General features: G+C 44.0%; 2 long non-coding RNA genes across 3 annotated transcripts in view; one reads left to right on the top strand and one right to left on the bottom strand.

The window, feature by feature from the left end:
* The first annotated feature begins 1057 nt into the window (after positions 1–1057).
* Positions 1058–22039, top strand: LOC130275979 (uncharacterized). The gene is made up of 3 exons (XR_008844973.1): positions 1058–1171; positions 15580–15868; positions 21538–22039. It is a non-coding gene; the product is annotated as an uncharacterized LOC130275979 (long non-coding RNA).
* LOC130275980 (uncharacterized) overlaps positions 15704–22501 on the bottom strand; it is a 35002-nt gene continuing 28204 nt past the window's right edge. The window contains exon 3 of one of the 2 annotated variants that reach the window (XR_008844975.1): positions 15704–15799. This is a non-coding gene — a long non-coding RNA (uncharacterized LOC130275980). Of the gene's footprint in view, positions 15800–21956; positions 22074–22501 lie in introns of those variants that run through there. The other variant, XR_008844974.1, reaches the window with a different exon arrangement.

The raw sequence follows: 22501 nt of genomic DNA, 5'->3' as shown, positions 1-22501 counted from the left end.
TGAACGAAGTATGCCAGAAGCTGGCTTTGAAAAAGTCGAAACTTTTTGCAAAACTGGTTTTGCGCAAAAATTTGCAACTTCTTAACCACCTTACTCCTCGATTACAGAGGGAAAAGGGGCTCCCACACGCCCACCATATTCACTACATTTACGCCTGAAAGCAGATGTAAATTGTAGCTGAAATCTATGTTAGCACCTAACTGGTATAGATTTCACTGCAGCCCCATAGTACACTCACTGGGTATTTTATTAGGTACTCCTTGCTAGTACCTTGTTGGTCCACTTTTGCATTCTGGACTGCCTTCATTCTTTATGGCATACTTACTACACAGCGCTGTAAACATTATGCTGTAAGACATCACACATTTGCTGCACATTTGTCCACCACATCCCAAAGGTGCTCTATTGGATTGAGATCTGTGGAGGCCATTGGAGTACAGTGACCTCATTGTCATATATATAGGATGATGTTAGCTTTGTGACATGGTACACTGTGGTCATACAAGGATAGATATGGTCAGTAACAATGCTCAGGTAGGCTGTCACATTAAAACAATGCTCAGTTGGTGCTAAGAGGCCAAAAGAATGCCCCGCACACCATTACGCAACCACCAGCCTGAACCGCTGATACAAGGCAGGATGGATCAATCTGTGGTAGCCCTTGGGGGTGTATGGTAGTTGGGGTGTTGTTTTGGTAGATAAGGGGTTAATGTTAACCCTATAGTTTGTGACGCCAGGCTGAGGGCTAGTATGCTGAGGTGATTATCCCGCCTATCGCCGCCCTTCCCTGTAACGATAGGTGCATGCATAAAATGACTGAAGGTCCACAAGGTACTTGAACTTGAACTTGGATAACTTTACTTAAATGCTTGACACACTCACAATTTAGCAGATATCAGCCGTCGCCGCAAGGCTCAGGCCTAAACTCACTGATGACAGCAGCGCAGATCCTTCTCCATCAACAGCCCACGAGGAAAGAGAGTGAGCAATGGCCGCCACTCCCTTATATGGGCAGGGGCAGGGCTGTTTTTACTGGTCCAATTAACTGTCACTCACCGTTACAAGGAGTGATGGGAGATAAACGTCATAGGGACCTCCAAATGTCCTTAAGCATAAAACCATAGAGTTTACCTGATCACGTGACCCGCAGGTCCTGTTATGCTATGCATAGGTAGTTAATCATTTATTTACACTTGTACAATCCTATATATATATACAAATCCTAAAGAATTATTAGATAACTAATACATAGATGAGAGGTGACTAGGGGCAGGCTAGTTAAGAAGAACCCCGATGTCCTAGGGACTCTGGCTATGGGGACTTATATACACAGGTACCGGATAGGATGCGGTACCGGGACACCACAAATCCTTTCATCTTGTTTATGTCAAACTCTGACATCTATATGTCACAGCTGGAATCGAGACTCATCAGATAAGGCAACCTTTACAGTCTTCCATGATTTCATTTTAGTGAGCCTGTGTGAATTAAGGCCGCAGTTTCCGTTCTTAGCTGACAAGAGTGGCACCTGGTGTGGCGAGTGAGTGTATTTTGGTCAAATACTGACCAAAATACCACTTTTTCCCAGCTTTAGGATGAGACAACCACAGCCTGTGAAACTCAATTGCAAAATATAACTTCCTTTTTAGGCTTTTGTAAACCATGTAAAAAATGCCAGAAAAAACACATCAGAAATGTATAAACTATGCCATGTAATTCATGGCATTCACGCCAAAGTAAATGCTGCAAAAACAAACAAAAAAGCTTAACACCTGTAAAATGGAAAGCAACTTTCTGTATACTTTGCATTTCTATTCTTTTTTATTTTCAGGACCCTTTCTTAATGTCAAAGAATTGAATTCATTATTACATATAAAGGCTATGATATGACCCCACACAGAGACTGATGAAGTGTCCCACTACATGTGTTCCAGCTATGTGGCTGTGAGAACTTTCTACATGTATCTGTTTATAGCATACACAGAGGTAAAATGAAAGTGTAATGGTTAAAATGTGCATACTGTTGTAACTGATGGATGGTGCCTTGGTAACCCCTTAACCCCTTAACAACCAAGGACGCTATTAATAGTGCCGTGCGCTATTAACCCTTTAGACGCGGCATTCTAAACCGAAAGTAAAACCTTCCCGGCTGCTCAGCGGGGCTGATCGGGACCACCGCAGTGAAAATGCGGTGTCCCGATCAGCTGGGACATGAGCGGAGGTCCTCTTACCTGCCTCCGGCATGTCCCCTCAGCGATTGATTGCTCCAAGCCTGAGATTCAGGCTTGAGCAATTGACCGCCGATAACCCTGATCACTGCAAAGTTATGGCTTTGCAGTGAGCAGGGTATAAGATCAGTGTGTGCAGTGTTATAGCCCCCTATGGTGTAAAAAAAAAAGTTAATAAATGTGATTTAACTCTTTCCTTAATAAAAGTTCAAATCACCCCCCTTTTCCCATTAAAAAAACACCATGTAAATAAAAATAAATATAAACATATGTGGTATCGCCGCATGCGTAAATGTCCAAACTATAAAAATATATCATTAATTAAACTGCACAGTCAATGGCGTACGCGCAAAAAAAATCCAAAATAATGAATTTTTGGTTGCTTTTTATATCATGAAAAAGTGAATAAAAAACAATCAAAAAGTCCGATCAATACAAAAATCGTACCGCTAAAAACTTCAGATCACGGCGCAAAAAATGAGCCCTCATACCGCCCCATATGTGGAAAAATAAAAAATTTATAGGGGTCAGAAGATGACAATTTTAAACGTATAAAGTTTTCTGCATGTAGTTATGATTTTTTACAGAAGTACGACAAAATCAAACCTATATAAGTAGGGTATCATTTTAATCGTATGGACCTGCAGAATAAAGATAAGGTGTCATTTTTACCGAAAAATGTACTGCGTAGAAACGGAAGCCCCCAAAAGTTACAAAATGGCGTTTTTTCTTCAATTTCGTCCCACAATTATAATTTTTTCCCGTTTTGCTGTAGATTTTTGGGTAAAATGACTGATGTCACTGCAAAGTAGAATTGGTGGCGCAAAAAATAAGCCATCATATGAATTTTTAGGTGCAAAATTGAAAGGCTTATGATATTTAAAAGGTGACAAGGAAAAAACGAAAGTGCAAAAACGGAAAAACACGTGGTCCTTAAGGGGTTAAGGACCAACCCAAATAAACCTGTATGGCCCTGAAAGACCAGGCCTGTTTTTTCAAATCGGGGATGTCTGTCTTTATTAGAGAATAACTCAGGTAACGTTTTGCCAATCACGATAATTCTGACATTGTTTTTTTGTCACAAGTTGTCCTTCATGTACATAGTAAAAGTAAGCCGATATAATTTGTAGTTTTTTTTTTACAATGCAAAAAATCATGAAATTTTTTAAAAAATTTAGATTTTTTGCTATTTTAACACTAATAGGTTGCATATATTTATACATACCAATAGTTTATGAAATTTATACTTTCAGATGTCTACTTTATTTTGACAGAATTTTTTTTGTTTTTAATTAACATTTTAAATTAATTAGAAGCCTAACAATTTAACTTGAAATTTTGAAAATTTGAAAAGTACATCTTTTTTTTATGTGTTATGCAAGGTTTGCAGAAATTTGAAGATAGTTGAACATAGGAACACCCCCCCCCCAAATTACCCCATTTTAAAAACTAGACCCCTCAAGGTATTTGCTAGGGGGTACAGTGAGTATTGTAACACCATAGTTTTTTGGCAGGAATTATTACAAAGTCAGTGTTAAAAATTCGAAATTTGCATTTTTTCACAAATGCATCATTTGTGGGGCATATTTTTTGTAGATCACTTCTGATATTGCAAGAAATGCACCCTATATTTTATTAAGCTGCTCGGCCCGTGTTTGGAAATACCCCCACTTAGGCCATATTTGGTTCTTGGCCGTGTGGTAGGACCCTGAAGGAGAAGAGTGCCATTTGGCTTTCAGGGCATCATTTTAGGCCGAATGGATTATAGCCCGCACGTCATGCCTGCAAAGGGTTTTAGCTGCCAGAATCATAAAGAACCCCCACAAGTGACCCCATTTTGGAAACTACACCTCCTAAAGTTTTTGTCTAGACCAAAAGTGAGTACTTTGAGTCCTTTTTGTGTGGCTGGAATGGATACAAAGTCAGCAAAAAAAATTTAATTTTCTTTTCTTTTCACAAATGCATCATTTGTGGGACCTATTTTTTGTACATTGCGTCTGAAAAGTAGAAAAATGCTGTTCGTCCCGTGTTCGGTAATACCCCGGCTTAGACCATATTTGGTTGCATGGCCACATGGTGGGACCCAAAAGGAGAGGAGCACCATTTGGCTTTTAGGATATTATTATACAAATTATAGGCCGCACTTCATCTTGCAAAGCATTCTAGCTGTCAGAACAATACTGCACCCCCAGATGTGACCCTATTTTCAAAACTACACCCCTAAAGTATTCACCTAGGGCAAAAATGAGTACGTTGAGCCCTTATTGTGTGGCTAGAATCATTTCAAAGTCAGTGGAAAAAATAGAAATTAGCTTTTTTTCCCCACACATTCTTTATTTGTGGGACATCATTTTGGTAAGTTACTTCTGAAATGGAGGAAATACGCACCATATTTTATCACCCTGTTCGTCCCGGGCTGGGCAGTACCCCTACTTACGCCATATCTGGTTGCCTGATCGCCTGGTAGGACCAAGAAGGAGAGAAGCCCCCTTTGGCTTTCAGGGCATCATTACATGGATAGCCCCCATTCATACTGCATTTCTGCAGTATTGGTGTCCGTTGTCAAAAAAGTGATGCCAATGTATACTGTAGCAGTCAGAAATGACTGGAGCTGCTACAGTATACGTCAGCATCACTCTTTTTGACGTGATGCTGACGGATACCTCTAACACTGCGGAAACGCAGTATGAATGGGTCACATAGAGCGCATTCGTAGAATATTTCACACCACAGATGCCCCCCAGCAGTCACAAGGGCGAGATCACTGCTGCGGCTGGGTAGCTCAGTGTGTCCGCTCATGACTGCTGGCGGGAAATCCGCCGATATTAGTGGACACACAAAGCTACCAAGCCGCAGCAGGGAGCTCATTTTTGTGACTGTTGGCGGGCATCCGCAGCATGTAATATTCTGCGGATGCGCGCCGTGTGATCCTACACATTATACATTTTTATTTTTTATTATATTTATTTAATAAATGTGTTTTTATTTTATTTTTTACACTTTTTACACTTTTTTTTACTTTTTACACTTTTTTTTACTTTTTTTACACTGTTTTTATTTAATTTTTTACACTTTTTACACTTTTTTTTACTTTTTACACTTTTTTTTACATTTTTTTTTTATACTTATTGTTTTTATACACTTATTGATTTTATATTTTTTTCACTCCCTCTGTCAAAACTCCTAACTCCTAACAGCTGTAAGGGTTAAACTGCCGGGACCACAACAGCACCCCACGATCGCGCTGCGGGGTGCTGCAGGGGTGACAGAGGGAGCTCCCTCCCTCTGTCATTACACTTACAGTCAGCTGTCACTTCCGACCGTGGCTGTAAGGGTTAAACTGCCGGGAACAAAGTTTACTTCGGTCCCGGCATTGCGGCAGGATCCCGGTTGTGTGTTACAACCGAGTCCCTGCCGCGATCTCGTGGGTGCACTGGACAGCACCCACGAGAAGCATGGACGAGTATACACGTCCTAATGGAGGAACGTACATCCTGCCTGGACGTGTATACACGTCCATGGTCCTTAAGGGGTTAAGAGTTATTCCACGTAATATGTCATGTGATTGTTACCCAGGAGGTACCAGTGACCAGGTGATCCCAAGAGTGACCTATGGGCTCCCTGCTATTCTTCCCCATATAAGCCCTGGGTGGAGGTAGCTTCTCTCTCTTTGAGATCTGCTCTTCTGCTAAGCTGAGGTCCAGTGCAGTCATGCCTAGTGTGTGTGTCCAGAGTGTTGGAGACTTCAAAGTCAAGTCCTGCAGCCACAAGCAATTCAAGTAAGCTAACGTCACAGCTTTATGAGTCAAGTCAAGTCAATCCCTGTGGCCTGCATTCAATTGTCCAATCCTACTACAAGTCCCAGCAAGCCCTTAAGGTATTTGCGTCACTGGTCACCTCTGTGGGCCCTGGCTAAACTGTATAGACTTTACCAACTGTCTACCCTCAGTAAAGCTACCGTTGTAGGTAACTTGGCGTCGGAGTCTTTATTGCACCCGTGCCTAGCCCAGGATCCAGCGGTATACCTTTGGGTGGTTATAGGCTAAACCACGTTCTGGCGTCACAAATACAAGGGGTTAATGCCATCTGCCCCTAGGGTAATAGCATCTGCCCTGCACCACACACCCCGCCACCACAACCTTTGGCATCACAAAGAGGATACGGGTGTGCGCCCTATGCCACAAGTCCCCCCCTAGTCTGAACTGTGTCCAAGAATGTGGCGATGCGATTTAAGTCTGCGCCAAAAAGTGTATGGGACTTTGCAAGTGAAAAGTGTTTTACTAGTGGTGCTTGTGAAACAGAGAGGGAGGTGAAGAAAAGACTGTTATTTGCCATCATGGATTGTAGAGAGAATCGTTACCTGAAAGGGTTAATTGGGTCCTGTGTTTCCTGCGCGCATGAGCGGACGCAGCGCCGCCCCATCAGTCCCCAGCAGTGACGCCTCTCCAGCACAGCGAGGAGGAACCAAAGAGCCTCCCTGTGTTGCACAGGGGAAGACTTTGCCGACTGGACCAAAACAGGAAGTTCCCTGGGCGCAGTCATATTGGAGGTTCCGGGTACTACGTCTGGCTCCGCTGTCTTCTATCAAGCACCTGCTGCAGCGCAGACTCTGCAAATACCAACATTCACCAGTATCTAGTCTCAGGTGCCGGTAACTATCAGCATTAACCAATTAGTGTCCGCAAGTCTGGTCGCAAGACAAATTACTACAGGGTACCTGCAAAATAGAGGGGGAGTATTCATTATAGTACTCCCACTAGTCGAGTCTAAGCTGCTGCAGCACTTCAGCAATTATCTTAAAGGGGAAAGCACCTTATTCTTCTTAAAGCGACAGCACACTCAAAATTCAACAAGATATCAGAACCCAACTCTCCAGATCAACCAAGCGACAGTGCCCCTCCATCTCCAGCAGCGGGATCATCACCTGCCCCAGCGGCCGGAATGTTGCCAGTCCTGCCTGCAGTCCACATGAACAACCCTGGTGTTCCAGCATCTGCACCGGTATTCATTGGGAACCCTGTATTCCCTACCTACAATGGAGACCCCTTCCCCCTGAGGGATTTCAAAGAGAGAATCCAGAGCTTTTGTCTTTTACTCTTTCCCTCCATATCAACAGGTGCAATTGCTCACAGGACAACTACTGGGACCAGCATTAGAGGAAGTCCGCACCTGGCCAGCCTCCGAGAAGGCAACTGTAGAGCAGATCTTTGAATGACTGTATCAGGTATTTGAGTCCCATTGTCCATCAGTGGTACGTCTCTGGCTGTATGAAAGGCAACAGAAGCCAGGTGAGACCTTGAAAGAATATGCAGTAGCCCTAGAGAATGTCCTAGAGACCGTTCAAAAACTAGATGGTAGAAGATTTATTGATGGGGCTCATAATAAGTGGGACAAAGCCCAGCTGCGAATTTTAGCGGGCCATAACCCCAACTTGTCATTCCCTGCTTTCAAGAGACTGGCTATCCAAGTGATTGAGTCTGGGACTGAGTTAGAGGAAGCTTGTCCACCTGTCCAAGAGCCATTAGGGGTGGTAGGTAGACCTATATTACCACCATCACCAGCCCCTGCCCCAGTGTCACCTGCTTTGCCAGTCACCGCAGCCACAGATTTACAGAGTGTTAGGCAGGACATTGAACAACTAAGGTTGTGAAGGAGCTTGCCACCCGGTCCGCCCCACCTTACCCTGAACCTCCCCTACCCAGAAAACCTGCTCCTGCTCCCTGCAATTTCAACCCCTGCAACCCTCCGCCTAATAGACCCTCAGGGACTCAAAGACCCTTTTGTACCTATTGTAATAAACCAGGACATTGGAAAATACAGTGTTGGGATTTAAATGGATTTCCCTTGAGGTCGTGGACCGGCTCTCAGAAAAACAGTTATCAGGTCCAATCCCCGAACGACCTCAGTCAGGACTCTCACTTCATGTCACCTCCTGCCCCTATGTAAAATTTATTGTAGAAGGTGTACCATTGGAGGCATTAATAGATACAGGGTCACAAGTGTCTACTATCCCTAAGAACGTTTTCTATCAGCATTGGGATGCTAGTTTATTGTGTGAACCGGAGGATGTTAACTTCAGAGTAGTTGTGGGTAATAGGCAACCAGTCCCCAGACATGGATACTGGGAGCCAACCATTCAGTTGGGAGAGCATGTACTTAGTCGGTAGGGAGTGATTGTAACTAATGTGACAAATAAGGGGTCTGCTGAATTTATACTGGGGATGACCATTATGAAAAACTGTTTTGTTGAAATAGTAGATGCCTTGCATGCCTCTCTTCCCCATATGTCCCCTTCAGGCCAGCTGGCTTCACAGTACCACTTGAAAGTTCTACAAATAGAGCAGAAGTTTGCCAACAAGCAAGGTGAAATCTACAGAGTTCGAGTACAAAACATCCGGTCGGTGACCCAACCCAATACAGACACTATCATCTGGTGTCGTGCATGTCCTGGAGTCAAGAATAGAGAAGATCAAGCCCTGCTGGAGCCTCTGCAACTAGAAGACCACCCTCTTGTCCGAGCTGTGATAAGCCTTGTCACTGTTACCAACGGGAGAGTTCCAGTCCGGTTAGTCAACCTGCCTGATGGTGCTACTGTGTTACCCAAATACACCCCAATAGCCCAGTTGTATAAGTCAAAGGACATCTTAACAGAACATATGGTGGCCCGATAGTGTGTAGCCTAAGTGGCTGAAGGATCCAGTATGAGTCCTCCCAAGCCCTGGTGGGCAGAACTCCAAGTTGGAGACAACACTACCGCAAGGAACCAAGTCAAGAGAGTCATCAATGTCGCCAAAAGGTACCATGAAGCTTTTAGCAAACACCCTGCAGATTTCGTGCATACGTCCATGATCCAACACCGAATCCTCACAGGCGACAGCCCACCTATCAAGGACAGACACTGCCCGGTCACGCCAGGCATGTATCAGACTGTCAAGAAGATGCTGGCCGACATGAAAGAGGCAGACGTCCTCCAAGAAAGTCAGAGTCCCAGGGCGGCGCCACTTGTCCTGGTCAAGAAAAAAGATGGAATCATCTGCTTCTGTGTCGACTACAGGAAACTGAACAATGTCACACATAGGACGCTAATCCTCTGTCAAGGATCGAGATGTCACTCACAGCCCTCGGGTCTGCTGTTTACTTCTCCACCCTGGACTTAACCAGCGAATATTGGCAAGTGCCCATGGCCATGGAAGACTGGGAGAAGACTATTCAAGTTTAAAGTATGACGTTTGGGCTACTGTATGTACCGTATATGCCGGCGTATAAGACGACTTGGCGTATAAGATGACCCCCAACTTTTACAGTTAAAATATAGAGTTTGGGATACACTCGCCATATAAGACTACCCCTCCTACCGCGATGTACGGTACCTTGTAGTTCCCCCCACATTAGGTAGGCATCATGTTCCCCCACATTAGGTAGGCAGTATAGTTCCCCCACAATAGTAGGCAGCTCCCCCACAATAGGTCGGGAGTTACCCCACATTAGGTCAGCAGTTACCCCACATTAGTAGGCAGCTCCCCCACATTAGTAGCAGTTCCCCCACATTAGTAGGCAGCTCACCCACATTTGTAGGCAGCTCCCCCCTCATTTGTAGGCAGCTCCCCCCACATTAGGTCAGCAGTTCCCCCACAATAGTAGGCAGCTCCCCCACATTTGTAGGCAATTCCCCCACAATAGTAGGCAGTTCCCCCACAATAGTAGGCAGCTCCCCCCACATTTGTAGGCAGCTCCCCTACATTTGTAGGCAGCTCTCCCCACATTTGTAGGCAGCTCCCCCAAAGTAGTAGGCAGCCCCCCCCCACACATTTGTAGGCAGCTCCCCCCACATTTGTAGGCAGCTCCTCCCACATTAGGTCAGCAGTTCCCCCACAATAGTAGGCAGCTCCCCCCACATTTGTAGGCAATTCCCCCACATTAGGTCAGCATTTCCCCCACAATAGTAAGCAGTTCCCCCACAATAGTAGGCAGCTCCCCCCACATTTGTAGGCAGCTCCCCCAACAATAGTAGGCAGCTCCCCCCACATTTGTAGGCAGCTCCCCCCACATTTGTAGGCAGCTCCCCCCACATTTGTAGGCAGCTCCCCCCACATTAGGTCAGCAGTTCCCCCACAATAGTAGGCAGCTCCCCCCACATTAGATTGGCAGCTCCCCCCAACAGACATACAGCTTCCAGCCATATACAGTGTATGGCTGCAGGCTGTATGTCTGTACTGGTCTGCCCCCACAGTGTTCCGATCACCGCTCCTCCAGCCCGGGTCACCATCTACTGCTATGGCCTATGGATCATAGCAGTAGGTGCCGGGACCGGGGAGCGGTGACCGGAACACTTAAGATAGCACGGCCGGTCACTCACCAGGCCCCGGTTGGCGCGCGTCCTCCTGCGGTCCTCCTGGTCCTGCGCTCCTCTGCCTCTATGGTTGTAGGCACGTGACATCACTGACGTCCCGTGCGTACAACCATAGAGACGGAGGACCGGATCGCAGGAGGACCGAAGGAGGATCGCAGGAGGACGCCGGGGAATGGTAAGTGACCGGCGGACATCCTTATGTCCCAAAAAGATTTTTCGGGACACAGGGATGTCCGGCATAGGAATACCTATGATTATCTGCCCGGGCCGGCTCCCGTGTGTGGCTGCAGGCGGGGGCCGGCCAGAGCAAGTAAAAAGTAATACTGTATACTAAAAACCATGGGGCCTCCAGCTGTTGTAAAACTACAGCTCCCAGCATGCCCGGACAGCCTTTGCCGTGCTGGGAGTTTAACAACAGCTGGAGGCACCCTGGTTTTTAGTATACAGTATTAGTTTTTACTTGCTCTGGCCGGCCCCCGCCTGCAGCCACACACGGGAGCCGGCCTGGGCAGATAATCAGAAGTTTTCCTATCCCGGACCTCAATACCCGGCGTATAAGATGGCCCCCGACTTTTCAGAAGAAAATTTGGGGTTAAAAAGTCGTCTTATACGCCGGGATATACGGTAATGCCCCTGCTACAATTCAGCATTTGATGGAAAGGTGCCTGGGCCATCTAAATTTTTAAAGTGTCCTATTGTACCTAGACAATGTCATTGTGTATTCCAAATCCAACCAGGAACACCTAATTCATCTGTCAGACATCTTCCAAGTCCTGATCAAGCATGGGCTGAAGATCAAGCGGTCAAAGTGTCACTTGCTCTAACCTCAGGTGCACTACCTGGGTCATTTTGTCAATGCTAAGGGAGTCCCAATCCTGAAAAGGTGGAAGTTGTCAAAAACTGGCCTACCTCGTGCACGGTGAAAGATGTCAAGAAACTCCTGGGATTTGCCAGCTGCTACCGCCGCTTCATTCCCCACTTCGCCCAGATTGCAGAACCCCTCACAGCTCTCTTACGGGGTACGGAGAAGGAGAACTACAATGGGAAAATACCTGTTGAATGGCCCGAAGAGCAAGAGACAGCGTTCCGAGCTCTTAAACGCCATCCTGGCGTACCCAGACTACAGTCAGCCGTTCCGGTTATATACCGATGCCAGTTTCGAAGGTCTGGGAGCTGTCCTGTCCCAAGTCCAGGAAGGGCAAGAGCGAGTAGTTGCCTATGCTAGTTGTAACCTGTGAGGAGCAGAGAAGAATGATGCAAACTACAGCTCATTCAAGTTAAAACTTCTTGCCCTAGTATGGGCCGTGACCGAAAAGTTAAAAAATTACTTGGCTGCCACGCCATTTACTGTCTACACGGATAATAACCCATTGGCCCACCTGAACACTGCCAAGTTGGGTGCCAACGAACAACGTTGGGCTTCAAGATTTGCCAATTACAGTTTCACCATCAAGTCAATGCCGATGTACTGTCTCGGATGACCCCCAGTGAAAAGCCACCTGTCGAAGACATGTGGGAGGATGTGGAGATGCCCCCATATTATTAACAGTTCATGAACCAGAGATGACCGCCCTGATGGATGGTGAACCCAGGTTTGAAAAGGTTAACCCCTTCCCGACCCATGACATACATGTACGTCATAACCGGGAAGGTTTTCCCGACCTATGACGTACATGTACATCATGCAGATACTGTCCGCTACTCGCGGCATCCCGCCGCACCCGGTAAGATGGTGGCTATCACTAATAGCCAGCCATCTTGTCTCAGGCGATCTTGTCCCTTTACAGCGATCGCTCCTATCAGCTAGTCAAATCTGACTAGCTGATGGCAGCGTTTCGCACATAAAAATCCTAAGCAGCCCATTGTGTGTGTCCTGATCACGGAGATCGGGACACACACACTGCTCTGCTAGGAGACCCCAGTTACCTGCCCCCCTTCCCCTGATGTCCCTTAACTGTCCCGAGCTGCCGACGCTGTGCCCGCCGGCATGCTTCACTTTCCCCTTCCCTTTTTTTTTTAAGGAGCTGTCTAGTTGTACAGAAGTAAAAAATAAACAAATAAAATAAATATATATATATATATATATATATATATATATATATATATATATATATGTATATATGTATATTATATATATATATATATATATATATATATATATATATATACATACATACATATATATCCTAGCACTGTTCCTGCTAGGCATACCTACACCTAAAAATGTTACTTCTAGGTTTAATCCTTTTTAAGACAGAATCTGCTACAAGCAAGATGCTGTACTATTCCAGTCCGGGCTGTGAATACCTCTATTCAGTGACCAAATGTCGGCATAAGTGCTGGATAACTATGACATCATCAATAGTTTGCTGCAACAATAGTTAAAGAAAGATAGAGTAAAGAAAATACAAGTATTACACCACAGTAAACCAACCTGTGCAGATCCTCATCAGTACAGAACTAGCTAATTGTGTAACACCTGTATCATGTGTAACATCTACATCTATATTAATCACTACGCTTACATGTGCTGACAGCACCTCTTAGTAAACCTGCTACAAAAGCAGACTTTAAAGGGACAGTGACTAAAGAATCATTGTAATGGATTTGCACAGAAGTTTCAGTAAAGTGTTCAAGTTGTTTCACTGAATCCCAGTGTCCAGAAGTCTCATTTCCACACTGTGGGGCAGCTTATTTGACAAAAGGATTTGTGGTGTCCCGGTACCGAACCTATTTCTGTACCATCCTTAAGTCCCATCAGGAAGAGTCCCTTAGGTCCACAGGGTCTCCTGCAGTGTTTCTCCCAGATCAATTGTATTGTATAAATGCCATGTGTATTTATTATGTTCTTTTAATGTTCATATGTATAAAGTTGTACAAAGTGTATAGAGTTTTGGTCATGTGATCTAGGCCAAAGCCTTAAGTCCAGCAGCCACTTCTAAACTGTGAGTTACAAATATCTCTGCAAATCAAGTGACTACTGCTCAGCTCAAGATATATATTAGTAGCACAGTGGTCTGCTGCATTTTCACCATAACTACAAGTCCAAGCAAGCCTGTGAGGTTCCCTGTGTCCCGGTTGCCTCTGAGGAAACTGCGTTATTGTAAAGACTGTTTCCTGCATATTGCAAGTAAAAGTTCCAGTTACTTTAAAACCCTTGCTGTTGACATTCCTTCATTGCATGCCGTTTTTGGGCTGGTTGTCGGCGGTCCACATACTGGCGTCACGAACACTAAGGGGTTAACAACATCTTGCCCCCAGGGTTAATACCACCAGACCCTGCTACATCCATTGCAACACCCCGTGGTCACCACAGATTGTTGGGCTCATAGGGGACCAACAGCTTAGTTTCACCACCCTGCCACACAACATATCATCAGTACTACTACTCCCAACTAGCCTGCAGCTTTACACATATCATCCCCATGGGTACCACACTGAAATGTAACTTCTACAAATGTTTCTCCATTCCTTTATAGTGTATCAGTGTAGTTAAAGGGGTTATCCAGGAAAAAACTTTTATATATATATATATATATATATATATATATCAACTAGCTCCAGAAAGTTAAACAGATTTGTAAATTACTTCTATTAAAAAATCTTAATCCTTTCAGTACTTATGAGTTTCTGAAGTTAAGGTTGTTCTTTGATGACAGTGCTCTCTGATGACACGTGTCTCGGGAACCGCCCAGTTTAGAAGCAAATCCCCATAGCAAACCTCTTCTAAACTGGGCGGTTCCCGAGACACGTGTCATCAGAGAGCACAAAGAGCCAGTTGATATATAAAAAAAAGTTTTTTTTCCTGGATAACCCCTTTAAGAGTGAGGCTATGTTCCCACAGTTCTTTTAGCCATTGTTTGTTTTTTAGCCTCAAAAAAGACTGGAAAAACAGACCAAAAGCAATGTGTTCCATCTTTTTCAGACTTTTTTTTTTGTTTTGGTCTGTTTTTCCCGCATTTTTTTTGAACCAGCCGTTTTATGACTCAAAAAAGGCCCAAAATAATGTGTATGGGGGAGATTTATCAAAACCTGTGTAAAGGAAGAGTGGTGCAGTTACACATGGCAAACAATCAGATCGCTTCTTTCATTTTTTGCAGATCTCTTTACAAATGAAAGAAGCAATCTGGTTGCCATGGGCAACTGCACCAGTCTTCCCCTGCATAGTTTTTGATAAATCTCCCCCTGTAAGGCTGGGTTCACACTACGTTTTCTCCCATACGGGAGCGCATACGGCAGGGGGGAGCTAAAACCTTGCGCTCCCGTATGTCACTGTATGCGCTCCCGTATGTCATTCATTTCAATGAGCCGGCCGGAGTGAAACGTTCGGTCCGGTCGGCTTATTTTTGCGCCGTATGCGCTTTTACAACCGGACCTAAAACTGTGGTCAACCACGGTTTTAGGTCCGGTTGTAAAAGCGCATACGGCGCAAAAATGAGCCGACCGGACCGAACATTTCACTCCGGCCGGCTCATTGAAATGAATGACATATGGGAGCGCATACGGTGACATACGGGAGCGCAAGGTTTTAGCTCCCCCCTGCCGTATGCGCTCCCGTATGGGAGAAAACGTAGTGTGAACCCACCCTAAGCTTGATTGACACCAAATTCGTAGCCTATATTCAGTAGTCTGTGTACATCTGGAGCTTACATTTTGTAGAAAGTGGTAGAATGGTCCCATGTATTGCAATTTATTACCTAAAACCAGCAGAAAACTAGCCACAAATCCTTATATCCTTATACCTTGCTACAAAATTGTATTCTATGTCCCAAAATAATATTCTAATAATAATATTCTGGTTTGTGTCACAGGATGTATCTTTGTTACATCTGGGTTTAATCTCATTCCATCTATTTAAAGACAAGTAAAAAAAAATAAAAACATTTTTTGCATAGTCTGTTACCCCAGTCCACTAAACGCATGTGGTTTTCTCACATAATCCCTTTCCTTGCTCATTTTTGTTTTTCGCTATTGTTTTGAATCCTATTTGTGTTTTTGTAGTCGTGACAAATGAATGGAAGACAAATTATCCCACACAATTCTTCAGTTTCCGCAACAGTATCAGATAAAAAACTATAAATCCAGACATACAGTAAATGAAACAAAGACAATTCTGCCTGGCCTGAGGAGTCTCTCTTCTTCTCTCTGTTGGCAGCATCTGGTGGCGAGTGGGTGGATGACTGCAAACAATATGACTATATTTTCAGTCCAACTGCGAGCTCTATACAAGACAATAAGGAGTTAACACATGGAAGTAATTTGCCTCTCATACCCTGGAACAGAAGTGGCGGTTAGTATTTTATTATGTTTGTATTTAGCTGTCATCTTAAAGATTTATCTACTTTTCCTTTATCCACACTATATGATAATAATCCGGCATGTATGTGAGTGAGTCTGTCTTTTGGCATGTAGGGGCAGATTTATCAAAACTAGTGCAAGTAAAATGGGAAGCACTTGCCTGAAGCAACCAATCAGGTCTCTGCTTTTATTTCCTTAAAGGGTAGCTCCCACCATCCATATTTTTTTTCTGTCCCTGCCTATTGCCAATCTATCCCTAACCCCCTCCCTGCTTTTAATTTTTATTTTTACTATATTAAAAATGCATTTTGTCTGCCTGGCTGTGTGCTCACTACCAGGCAGACTTCCCCAGCAGGCACCATGTCACTGATGCCTGCTGGGGGGGACTTCCGCCCTTAGTTCATCTACACAGGGTGCCTCCAGCTGTTTCACCACTACAACTCCCAGCTTGCCCTGACATCTATTGGCTGTCAGGGCATGCTGGAAGTTGTAGTATTGAAACAGCTGGAGGCACCCTGTGTAGATAAACTATTAGTTAGTTACAAGCGGCGCTGCGGCGCTAGCCCGTCACCCCCCCCCCCCGCTACGGCGCTAGCCCGTTCCCTCCTCCCCCCACCCCACATACCCCGTTCCCTCATTACACTTGCAGTTACTGCAGAGTCCGGCAGCGGACGTGCAGGGACGGCGGCGGCGATGTGCGGGAGTTGTGGCCTCCCAGCCAGTGGCCGGGGAGCCAATGCGCTCGCTCCCGCCTGTCTGATTGACAGGCAGGGAGCGAGTGCAGCCTAACTGAAAAAGGACTGGTTGCCACTCTAAAATCAGTCCTTTTTCAGGCGTGACGTCACGCCAGGCTGCAGCCGGCCACTAGGAGGGTGACCCTAAGTGGCCGGTTTTTAAATGTAAATTAAACCTTTTTAATGAAAAAATAATAATAACAAAAGTATATTAGAGATATATTGTAGTACATAAGTACTACAACATATCAAAAAAATAAAGTTGGTGACAGTGCCCATTTAAAGGCTTCTGAAATATGAGCGCTGCAATCTGACTGGTTGCTGTTTGTGAGTGCTCCTCTTTACGGTTAGGATGTGTGCACATGTGTTTTGGGGGTGAAAAATGACCAAAAAAGTCCCTTTTACATCCCCAAAATGTCTGACACACTGGACTGATCTCCATTGTACTCTGTGATAAAAAGTCTCTTACTTCACCTATTACTTTCACAGAGGTTTTAAAGATGTTTATTATGGGTTTTTTTAGGACAATATACAGTAGTCTTTGTAATTCAACTGTAAAAACTCTTTATTTAGTCATTGCTAACTTTACATGGGCCTTTTTGGGAGATGGAGTATACACACTAACCTATCGACAGTGTTGAATTCACATTGCTCCTCAGGACTTTGCACAACCAATAAATTACTCAGCTTCAACTTGAACTTAAAAAGACAATTTGCAGTCTGCATACTGAAAGGGCTCAATCTTATTTTGATCCAACTTCAATCAAGGATCCCTTTCACACCAGACCCACCTAGGTCATTCCCATTCAGGCCACTACACTTCAGTGCTAAACCAGCCAGACCACACCACAGGAGACCACACCACAGGCCTCTGGGCAGCCAACTTCACACTATACACTATTTACTAATCTCTCTTAGGCTTATGTCTCGTATGATCCTCCCCAGGTTTGAGTCTAATGCCATCCAACTCACTTTGGATTCCCCATAGGCTTGTGTCATTTACAGCCTTAGCAGAGTCCATTTAAACTGAATACTCTCTATGTTGACAAATGCACTAAGCAACACCACCACAGCTTCAGCCCACACAAGATTCTCGCTTACATGACCAGACTACACTAAGGCAACAATGTCCCACATCAGTTTAACATCTGCTTATGACTTTACAGGCTTCACTTAAAGGAGTACTCTGGTGAAAAACATCTTCTCCCCTATACAAAGCATAGGACCCCCGCGATCTCCGGCGCGGCACCCCAGTCCTCCCTGCACGGAGCAAACTCAGCTCTGTGCCGTGTTGTGCTTCTGACTCTCAGCTTGTATCCCGGTTTACCGCTTCTGTCTTTGTGATTTGGACCTTCACGTAGTCTTGACCCTTGGTCCTGATTCTAACTATCCCTCTGCTTGCTGGTTTGGACCTTGATGTGACATCCTTGTACTGATCCTGCTTTTTTGACTTTGAGCCTACTGTCTTCCCTATCCCTTTACCTTTGATCTTAGAAGAGGGATGGTCTCTCAGTTGGATACATGTTTACCCCCTAAGGCTAAGATTCCACTTTTTGTGTGGAAAAAAAACGGCATAAAAAAAACCAGTGTAATTTCTTGCGTCTGATGTTTTTTCTGGCGTTTTTGCATGGAAATTGCATTTTTAGCCCCTTTGGTAACATAGTAACATAGTTCATAAGGTTGAAAAAAATACCAGAGTCTATCAAGTTCAACCTATATCCCCAATGAGTCCCTACTGAGTTGATCCAGAGGAAGGCAAAAAACCCTCATACTCGAGGTAAAAATTAATTCCCGACTCCAAATATGGCATCAGAATAAATCTCTGGATCAACGTTCTGTCCCTATAGATCTAGTATACATAACCAGCGATGTTCTTACTCTCCAAAAATGCATCCAGACCCCTTTTGAACTCTTTTACAGAGTTCACCATGACCACCTCCTCAGGCAGAGAATTCCATAGTCTCACTGCTCTTACAGTAAAGAACCCCCGTCTGTGCTGGTGTAGAAACCTTCTTTCCTCTAAACCTAGAGGATGCCCCCTTGTTATAAATACAGTCCTGGGTATAAATAGATCATGGGAGAGATCTCTGTACGATCCCCTAATATATTTATACATAGTTATTAGGTCTCCCTAAGCCTTCTTTTTTCTAAACTAAATAATCCCAATTCTGCTAATCTTTCTGGGTACTGTAGTCCTCCCATTCCCCGTATTACCCTGGTTGCCCGTCTTTGAACCCTCTCCAGCTCCACTATATCTTTCTTGTACACTGGTGCCCAGTACTGTACACAGTATTCCATGTGTGGTCTGACTAGTGATTTGTACAGTGGTAGAATTATTTCCTTGTCGTGGGCATCTATGCCCCTATTGATGCACCCCATGATCTTATTGGCCTTGGCAGCAGCTGCCATACACTGGTCACTACAGCTAAATTTACTGTTAACTAAGACTCCTAAGTCCTTTTCCACATCAGTCGTCCCAATTGTTCACCCATTTAATAAATAATCCCAGCTCAGATTTTTCCTCCCCATGTGCAGTACCCTATATTTATCAGTGTTGAACCTCATCTGCCACTTTCCATCCCAAACCTCCAACCTATACAGATCCATTTGTAACAGTGCACTGTCCTCTATAGTGTTTACAGCTTTACATCTGCAAAGATTGCTACTTTACTATACAACCCCTGTACAAGGTCATTAATGAATATATTAAATAGAATAGGACCCAAGACTGACAAATTTTTTTCAAAATTTGTTGGGTATAAAAAAAAAATTAAAAAAAAGGATGCAGTAGTGATTTTATATTTTTTGGAACAAAATTTGAATACATTTTTAAACAGGGATCTATTTATGTGGTCAGGTAGGGCACTAAAATGTAGCCGACAATAATAAAAATGTAGTGCGTGTGTGTTTTTCACTTTTTTTTCTTTTTTTAAAATATAGTTTAGGTAGTACTACTACTCCCAGCATGGAACACAATGTTCCTGACACCCGATGCGATCGTCCATAATATAGCAGAGATGCAGAGCAGCTCTATACAGTGCTCGCATCTCTGCCCTATACTCCGGGCCGGCCAGTGATGTGAATAGAAATTCACATCACTCATTCATATTTTCTGCCCAGAGTAGGGATTGGCCGGATGGTGGCAGCCAATCACAGCTCTCAGCGAGAAATATGAATGGTGAGTGGCCGGTCGGAGTACAGAGCAGAGATGCGAGCGCAGGAGAAAGCCGCTCCGCATCTCAGGGATGAAGGATGATCGCAGCAGGTGTCAGGAGTGACACCCACTGTGATCTGTCCTTAACTGCAGGTACTACTGCTCCCAACATGGAGCACAATTTGCTCAATGCTGGGAGCTGTAGTACCTGCATTAATAGACAGATTGCAGCGAGTGTCACTCCAGACACCCTCTGTGATCCTCCTGTATAATGTATAGATGCGGGTGGCCGGCCGCTCTTCTATGGCCCCCTGCACGGCCGTATATATACACCTATTCATATTTCCCACAGAGAGTTGTGATTGGCTGGAACCATCTGGCCAATCACAGCTCTCTGTGGGAAATATGAATAGGTGTAAATATACCGCAGTGCAGGGCACCATAGAAGAGTGGCCAGCCGCATCTATAAATTATACAGGAGGATCGCAACAGGTGGGTGTCAGAAGTGACACGGGCAATCTGTCAATTAGTACAGGTACTACTACTCCCATCATGGAACATTGTGTTCATGCTGGGAGTAGTTGTACTATCTACAAAATGTAAAAAAAAAAAAAGGGAAAAACATACACACACCACATTTTAATTATTGTCTGCTACATTTTTAGTGCCCTGCCTGCTCACATAAATTTATCTCTGTCTAAAAATTTATTAAAATTTAATTACAATCAAATTAAATTTCGTTAAATACAATTTTTTCCATCACTACTGTATCTTTTTAATTTTTTTTGTTAATGGTACCCTACGAAATTTTATTAAAAAAGGTATCTCCATCACTTTTTTGGATCGCTAAAGTCCAAAAAAGAATAAAAACCACCTGCAAAAACGCCAAAGATAAAACCCACATGTTGTTTTTCTTAGTGTTTTTATACTCCCATAGACTTCTATGGGAGAAAAACGCCACGATTTCAGGGGGAAAAACGCCATAGGCTCAACATGCTGCAACTTTGCAAAACCGCCAAGGAGCTGAAAAACGCCAAAAAAGAGTGAAAAAACGCCAAAAGGATAAAAAATAAATGCCAAACTGAAAAACGCAAAGTGGAATTTTGCGATTTCTCATTGATTTACAGCTTACATCTGGCCACAGCATTTTTTGGCCGAAAAAACACCATGCAACAGAATTGGCGGTTTTCTTGGTGTTTTTCCAAAAACAAGTGGAAACTTAGCCTACTACTTACATCTTTGTCTCTAGATACATTCGACAGCCCTTAAAAACTGCCATTTTTTATGCAAAAATGGCTGAAAATGTTGCCATGAAAGTCACATGACAGTAGTATTTGCATGCAGAGCATGGGACTAAACATTATCACATTGTATAGCTGGGCCTGTCATTTCATTCTATTGGTTTCAGCAGCAGGAAACAGAAGTTCCCGGTTAGGAAACCATTGCAATCATTTACAATGGGACAATTTTAATTGGAGTTTTCCTTTAGGATAATGCAGAGAGAGATTATTGTATTAATCCACTGATATTATAATATTTGCTCTAAATGAGCAACACAGCTTGTCTACATGTATATTATACATACGTGAAGTTACAGTGCGAGCAGCTGAGCATACTGAAATTTGTAGTCCTATACTACTTGAGAGATATTGGCCCTGCTATTGGCAGAAATAGAAGAACAATTAATAGGAAATGAGTAGGTCATTCCGACCATGGACATTTATAATGTATACATTGACATATCTCATAAACTTTTGTATTCCCTTTTTGCAGGACATTTTTGAGCCTCAATTGGCCTAGAATCTTCCTCAAAACCCCTAGAAACACGGGAACAGAGCCCCCACCCATAAACCAAAAGAACAGTAAAAGTAAACCAGGAGACTAGATTGGAAAAAATAGGCCACGGTTTATTATCATATTATTATTTATAATTAGATCATAATAAATTAATAACATACTGTAACAGTAGCCGATCAAATAAAAAACCGTGACAGTGAAATAAAAAAGAGGAGGGGGCAGGACGCTGATCCATCTTGTTGCCACGATGATCAAAGAGGACAGGAGCACGGAACCGACCTAAATAGACTCCCAGTCCCCACACTAGACAGCGGGACCAATCCCGAACCTGATGAACAGCAGCTTGACCTGGTAAGTTAATCAGCAGAACAGAGCAGACAAGAAAATGTAGTGCTCGGGGATGAGGGGTGAACAGGGGTGTTGCAGTGTAGTGTTGCTGGGTATAGGATTAACCCTTGATTGTCGTGACACCAGGGTGCGGGTTCCTCTGCATATATATATCCTACCGCCACCTGTCCCAGGAACGATAGGGAGGAATAAAGGATTGTCCACAGCCGGAATTGTATTGAACTTGAAATAACTTTACTGCAGATTTTATGCAGGATGCAATTAACAACTGTCTTTACAAGAGGACCGGAATTTAGGCTCCTCACAGGTTGGCTGGGACCTTGTAGGGAATAAGCTTTGAATCCTTGCTTTACGCTGTTCCACTGAATTTAGGGGTATATTTTAGGTTCAGTGATCACGTAGGATTTTAGGATGGAGTTGGATAAACTCACGGTTTAGTATGCGGCTGAAATTGGTAGGCTTCAGGCCTAATTTGCTTGTAGAATTGTACAGAGCTCCGCTCGCTGTGATATCCCAGAGGAAAGAGAGGGATCATTGGATACAGCGCCCTTATATCTGAAGGGGCAGGCTCAAAGCTTATTGGTTCCCCAAA

The sequence above is a fragment of the Hyla sarda genome, chromosome 6 (assembly GCF_029499605.1).
Source record: "Hyla sarda isolate aHylSar1 chromosome 6, aHylSar1.hap1, whole genome shotgun sequence".
Taxonomy (NCBI): Eukaryota; Metazoa; Chordata; class Amphibia; order Anura; family Hylidae; genus Hyla; species Hyla sarda.
Note: the sequence above shows the minus strand (reverse complement) of the source record. Positions and strands in the feature narration are given on the sequence as shown.